Here is a 7,743-nt window from a genome sequence, read left to right on the forward strand (position 1 = left end):
ACACATCTAAAAAGAGCTCATTCCTAAGAAGTATCATAAGGTAATACGTTTAGGACTCTAAACGTATAAATGTGATTCAATTATAAATATGGGGACGGCGGCAGGACATTAGGGATCACCACGAACAAAGGGTCTACGTGACCGCGATTACCATTTGAAGTGACCACTTGGTTGATAACCATACCAAGCCAAGGTCTACGTGGCCGCGATTACCATTTAAAGTGACCACTTGGGTGCTAGCAATTGTAACAATACCAAGACAAGGTGTACGTGACCATGATTAACATTTAAAGACATCAGCTAGACAACAAGGTGTAGCCCAGCCATTTGGGAGACATTCAGTTCTTACCGTCAATACACATTCAAAGCGAAACTTCATTTAAATTACCAAAAGGGAAAACTGTATATAAGGTTTGAGCAGAATTTGCTCTGGGTTCGTGTTCTTTCTGACTCTGACGAACCCAAAGTACGCCATGTATTTTGTCACTGCTATGCTGGAATAAACTTCTTGTTCTTTATTAAGATCTTCAACATCATCGTCTTATTTTTACACTACGCATTTTTTTCTTACATAAGACAATTGCTTAAGATACGCATTATTGTGAATATTATGCAAAATAAGCAATGAACACTTTAAAATCAAATACCTTTATTTTAAAAAGCAATGTCAATGTCAACATGAAAAAAAGAAAGAAAAAAAAAGAAAGAAAATAAACCCTGTTGGACGATGCTGAGAAGAGCTTTCTAGTAGCAAACAGAAACAGTAGTGTCTGCTTTAGACTATGGTAATAAACTTACATTCTTAAATTGCCCGTCAGATACTGACCCTAATCCTAACCATATGTCAATATATAAATTAAGAAAGAAAGCCATGTAAATGATATCCATAATGTTTTTGTTTATTAAAAAGTGAATTGCAATTCTCTAGAAAATTGTCTTGGTCTTTATTTAACTATGAATATGCACTAAGAAATGTGATATGTAACAAATGGGTTTTGTTGTGGTCTTGCTGGGATTATACTAGCATCATAGTCAACATATGTTGACCAGCACACCAGCATCCCAGGCTGGTCAGCCAGCACACCAGCAACCATCACCTAATGCTGGACCAGCATACCACCTTCCCAAGCTGGTCCCAGCATGCAAAACATACCTTATGCTGGACCAGCAATGCTGTTTTTTTTTAGCAGGGTAGTACACACATTAGGTGTCTGGACATTAAAGACTGCTGGAGTCACCCTTTAAAACACGGGGTTAGAAAGAATAAATAAAACAGGATCAGCCCGGTTAGGTCCTCTCCAAAGTGTGCCATGAGCAGCTGAACAACACGAAGTGCCATCTCATTATTTTCACCATTAGAGAGGATATCCTTGACATCCTTGTTGGTAGGTTTTCCCCAGAAGTATTCTGTGATGGCTCTTCTACATTCCTCCATACTGAGTTCCAAGCTACGAGGCACATTGATGTTTGTGAGCAACTCAAAATGTGCATATATATACCTTGGCGTGAAAAGAAAAAGGCCATTTGCTTTTCAAATCTTCAATGTCGGGTGGTGGAAGTGTATTTATATGGCGACGTTGTAGAGAGAATGTGAGATTGTAGCAGAACTTCTGCTCTTTCTGCTCCACCTGCACCCTCCTGTCTGTAAATCTCCTTCAGTCTCTGGTGGTGCTGCTCCACAGTGTCATTAGTTTCTTCTGGGGGTAGCTCTGGCTGAAATCATGTACATCCATAAGTGTCAGTTGGGCCCCTCTTGCCTGTAGAGGATCGGTGGCATGAGAAGCTTCTATCACGGTTCACATTCTCAATGCGTTTTTTTTAATTGAATCAAAAGTGAAGTAAAACCTCCACACAGAAGTGACCCATATGGTGCAATATCAGCAAAACTCTTTGGGTAATGCCTGAAGATATTTCGAACCACAGACTGGCATTGTGCGCGAGTGGGGTTAGCTTCATACCTTCTCATTTCATCCGCAAGTACTTGTACCATCTGGCGTCGCTCCACTGGTTTAGGTCTCTTGCCATCTGCAATTGCAGAATGAATTTCCTGTGGCATTTGTTCCCAAGGGACCTGGAATGTTTCTGGCCATGTTTTCAGTATCTGAGATGTGGAAGGTCTGTTGCTTGGCTCACTGTTTCTTGCCTGGCTTGAACATGACGAAATGGCCGATAGCTGTGATGAGCTAGAATTAGGCAGAGTGCATAATGTTGGTGATGAAGACCCAGACACCGACCAGTGTTGGTGTTACTCAGTGGTGACGAAGTTGGAATGACTTGTAAATCCAATGTAACTGTCTCGGTTTCTAAAAACAAACAAACAAAAAAAATAATTAGGGCACATAACTAATAAGCTATATCAGAGTCACTGCAGACATTTGCCCAAAGTCTAATAAACTCTCCTTACTGTAAATTAGGCATATTTGAAAAGTTTAAAGGTGCATTATGTAGTTTCAGAAAAAGAAATTCCACAACTGAATAAACAAGAGAATATAACAAGAGAATGCCACACTAAATTAACCATACATTACCTAATTTAAATGCATCCAGGAGTTTTCTGCGCTGGACAACAGGTAACAGATCAGCAATGTCTTCCTGTTGTACATATTTTAAGTCTTCTTTTGACTCCAAGCCAGAGCTCTGAAGTTTTGATATTATTTGCCACTTGTTTTCTTCAGACAGATTTGGCAAGGTCTTGGAGGTGATCTCTTTGATTTCTTCACTCATGTTCACCATCATTCTGGACTAGAGGGAAAGAATGATGAAGAATTATCAGTGGTGTGCCATGGACAGTGTACTCGGCAAGGGATAGTAATCAAGCAGATTCTCCTAATTAATACAACAGTAGCTTCTCTGTGTCAGTGTGAGGCTGTAAACACCCATGTCAGGAATACGCAGGGCATGATACTTTTCAGCAATAAAATATACTGCTGAATCCTTATGAACGAGAACCACTTTGATTACAGTCACTTCATTGGCTATCAGAGTGTTTTTGGACTCAAAATTGTGATGTGCAACTGCTTCTATGGTTACATCATTGTAGTCATCTGAGAAAAACTGTGTGCCCCTCTCCACTGAAACATCTCGAGTGAAGAAGGTACTCAGAAAGCCCTGCATAAGCTGATGTCTCACTGCAAGAGTAGAACATGGATTCTTAAAGTTGCAATTTTCTCAAACACTGCTTAAAATATGTGTGTTTGCTCTCAAGTCCATAGGCGAATAAGTGGCCCAAACTGGATAATGAGCTCAGGATAATGACTGACATAATGATGTTTGGGCTTCAGTGGGTTGTCAGGAAAGGTTTGAATCCGGCAAAGCAAATATTCATCAATCAGAACTCTTAGGTAGGCTATCTGGCCATTTGAAATCACAGGTGCACGACTTCTCCAAGTTGCAAAACCAACTGCCAAACTTGGTTGTCACCTGGATTTTTTACTTTGTCTCCGATCAAAACGGGCAACATTCACAGCAAACACCAATTCTGCACAGCATGTCCCCCAAGTTTTCCACCCTCTGGATTAACCTCACATGGTTTGTCATTAGCATACCTACTGAGATACTTGAACTGATTTATTTGTTGATTCAACTCAAGATAGCTAAACATTTTATCCACCGTAACAAGATGGTTAATGTACAGTGCCAGATCAGAGGACACAATACCTTCAAAAAGATCGTGGCCAAGACAGGGCTGACATACATGGAAGTATTTGAGTGTATTGAATGCAGAGTCAAATTTAACACCTACAATAGATGTAGACTGTCCTTCACTACTCTGAACATGACCACTGCATGACTGCACTGTGCGTTTTGTGCTCTGGATAAGAGGATCTGCATGGAATGCTTCTCTGCTGATATCACAATATCTGCAGAAGTGTGAGCTCCTACTGAAGTTCTCCACAAAGCCTCCTATGTTATGTGAGCCCAGGTTGTCGCCTGCAATGGCACACAAAGTTCCCTTGTAAACCTTTCGCTCAGACAGGGTAACACCATTGAGCTCAAGATCTTTAAGGTCATCGACAAGAGAGCCCATAACCAAGTCTTGACAAAAATACTTAAAATCGTGTTCTTTACAGAGAAGAACAAGTTGCATTTGATCAGTGCTGGATCTGTTGTGTGGCATTAAATCTGCAAGAGTTAGATACACTGCAAGTATCTTATGTTTTTTCTTTCCAGATCCCAGTGGGTTTACCACTTCAAATGCATCCTGATACAGGATCAAGCTCAGTGATGAGCTCCCCATCTGGAAGAGCACATTCTCAGCCATATTTTTGCCATCCCACACATCCTTAAGAATATCCTTAGACCCAATACTGGAGTGTACTTGCTTATCAAGCATCGCGTTAGTTCAGGCAGGCCACGCAGTAAGCTGCATCAGCTGCTAACCAGCTGTCCACAAGGCGCACCAATCCAGCACGACTTCCGTAATTTCCCTCCTTTAAATCCTCGCCTTCGAGCGCACCTATGCATCGCCGCTGCTGCAATCCAACACCCTCCTCCGCCCCGACTCCTCCAGCCAGAACCTGTCGCCAGCGCCGATTAAATTCTTCACGTAAAAAATTCGCACTTCGCGCAATTTCGGTTCTGATTCTGAGCTGTAATGGGGGGTCTATTCATTCCCCAGCGCTGCCTCCCCGCCCCGTCCATGCATGCGCACGGACAGGCGCGTGGGAAAATTCTCACAGAACAGAACCATTCCGCCAACACTAACTGTATGCTCGCTAAACTTCATTTACGAAGTGGTCCTGACTGAAATATTGTTCCTGCACTGATTGGCAATGGAATAGAGAATCAATTGTCTGTTTAATAGGAACATACTGGGCAAAACACTCTTTGCCTGCCTCATTCTGACCTAGACAGATCTGAACTGGCTCAACATAGTTGAAGCTGTTCTTGAAAACTGTTTTTCTTTTCTGATCAGTTTTCAGTGGCTGAGTGTTGCAGGTCCTAAAGAGATCCTCAGTTTTCATGACTTCAGTCACTATGTTTGTGTCTGCTTCAGAAATCCCAAGTGTAATCAACTTCTCTTTGAGTTTGAAAAGCAAATGTGACTGGCTTATATCATGTATTTCCTGAAAATCTTCTATAATTGTTTGGATGACAGAGGATGGAAGCAAACACTTTGCTTGCAATTTCAAATAAAAAAGGGCTAAATTTTTAAAGAACTGTGATTCATCAGCAATTACTGGGTAAATATCCTGTTCATCACCTGCATTACTGGGAGGATCAATCTGTATATCAGACTGATCTTGTTCACTCTCATGGGAAACACCAGGATTCACAACAGACTCAGCCAAATTTTCCTCAGCACCATTTTTATGTACTCATGTGTGATGTGAATGTGGATGAAACTGTAAAGCTCTTGCTACAGTGTCTGTACGGACACACAACTTTTTTCCCTTCTCTAATGTGTTTTCAAATGAGAATAAAATGCCGTCAAAGTCTCACACCTTGCACTGCAGATATCAACATGACATGTTAGTTCAACACCAGACAATGTAGGCCTAACTACACGTTTGTTATGTCTGTAAGTGTGACACTTAAACGTTGAAAATCTTTGAAAAGTCTGACTGTAATCTGGCAAAACACACTTAAAGGTTAAATTAGGTGTATTTTTTATGAATTCTAATGTGCCTTATGTATGTCACTATTGTGGCACAGTTATGACCACAGATCTGACAGGGGAACATTTTGTTATTGCCCGAATTCCTTGTAGACTGAAAATTTTCATCAACAAACATGCATTAGTACGGCTGCTGGCTGATTTTTAGTGACACCGTATCAGCCACACAGAAATGTTTAACCTTAACCGAGTTGCAATGTTAAGATTGTGAAAGAAAAGCCACAAATGATGCAAAACGGTTTGACAAAGACTATATGCTCTAAAACAGTGGAGAAGTTGGCTGTGTGAGACGTGTAGTGACATATAAATAAACAAAATCCCTTCACAAAGAGTCCAGAAAGGCAATTTGGCATTTAAACAGAAAAAATGCAATTCACCTGTCTTTAACCAAACTACAATTACTGTAGCTTAATTTTCTTGTTAACTGTTTGCAAAACACTTTTCATTAAAAATCGACACAAACTAAATAAAACTCACCAAAGCCATCTTGGTTAGCCGATGTTCAAATAATCCTATGGTTTGGCTGAAATAATCACCGGGTAAGATGTAGGCTAATTATTCGTATCCTAATGCTATGCAGAAGTTCGGCTAACGTTGCCAAAATTAAACAAAATACCACCCAAAAGTTATATTGTTTTGGCTATTCAAATCTAAGCCTCACTGTTAAATGACATGTTCAAATATCTAGCAAGACAAGCTCCTATCAGTTTAATATCAAGCATTCTTCGCAATATTAATAAGATTTAAATTACCATTTAATTTGCAGACGCAAGACTTGATTGATGTTAATGAAGAACACTCGACGATATGTAGCACGTCATCTAAATTGTGCGTCCTCTTCTGGAAAATCTCCTATCCAAATGATGGTTCCCGAAGATCCTCCAGAAGTTAATGGCAAATTATTTCTCTATATTTTAAAGAGAACTGACCAAAAGCAGTAGCCTCAATTTAAAAGACGAGCGTTGTATCAAGCTTCTGACGTGCTCCAAATTCCCCAGCAACACGCAGTTTCCAAAAAATACTGTAGTTCCCTGTAATTTAAAACAGCAGCGTACTGTTTAGGGCCTTTGTCTTGTTGCTCCAATTTAAGCAGCCCACAATGCATTGCTAACTACAGTACTAAACTGTTTAACATGAAAACAGTATTTTAGTGTTGAAAATTGGCTGTAAATTAACAGCAATTGCTTACAGCAATTGCTTACAATTCTTTTGTTTTCCGGTAAATGCAAATCAAGGTGCATGGAACTGGACTGTGAGCACAAGTCACACTAGAGGATGTTGAGTCCTAATGCCACCCCCATGGAGTCTGTTTCAGTCAGAAACATACAAACGTAACACAAACAGCCTGCTGAAACTCATTTTGTAGGGCCCTGACAGTGCTCCTCCTGTTTCTCCTCACACAACAGACCCTGTTCAGCTCTTCTTGTGCAAAGGCCCTTCTTCTCCAAGCTCTTGAATTTGCCAGGGATTGATCTGCACGGTCAGCCAGTGACTCATGGGATTGTTGTGAATGGAGCTGCCCGGACACGATCATGCCTTCTTTGAACCAATGTTATCAGTCAGCTGTGTGGTCTTGTCTTTATCAGCAATCAGGTCTGTGCTGAACTCAGAGATTGCGAGGTCAGTTCCTCAGGAGCTCACGGTTGCACTATTATAAATGCTTGTAGAAAGGACATTATTTACTGTCCAGTGTCACCCCAAATGAGGATGGTTACCTTCTGAGCCTGGTTCCTCTAAGGTTTCTTCCTCATATCATCTCAGGGAGTTTTTCCTTTCCGCAGTCACCTCCAGCTTACTCATTAGGGATAGTCATAGATATATAGTATTTCAAATTAATATTTTTAAATTTATTTTAAACTTTAATTGTATATATACACATTTAATTATTTTTATTCTTATTTTTTTCTTCTTATAATTATGTATATATTTTCTTCTTCTCTCTCTTCTGTTTCCATACTTCTATAAAAGAAGTATACAAATAAATTGAATTTGAAATTTGAAACATGCTAAAGGAACTGGACTACCTGTGCAACCTGACAGGGTTGCAGCTACTGCCTTATGTGACAAGGGCTCTAACAAAAAAAAATTAGAGACCAGTCAGTCATAAAGTATAAGGAGAGAGCAAT

This window comes from Tachysurus fulvidraco, chromosome 4, assembly GCF_022655615.1.
Source record: "Tachysurus fulvidraco isolate hzauxx_2018 chromosome 4, HZAU_PFXX_2.0, whole genome shotgun sequence".
Classification (NCBI taxonomy): Eukaryota; Metazoa; Chordata; class Actinopteri; order Siluriformes; family Bagridae; genus Tachysurus; species Tachysurus fulvidraco.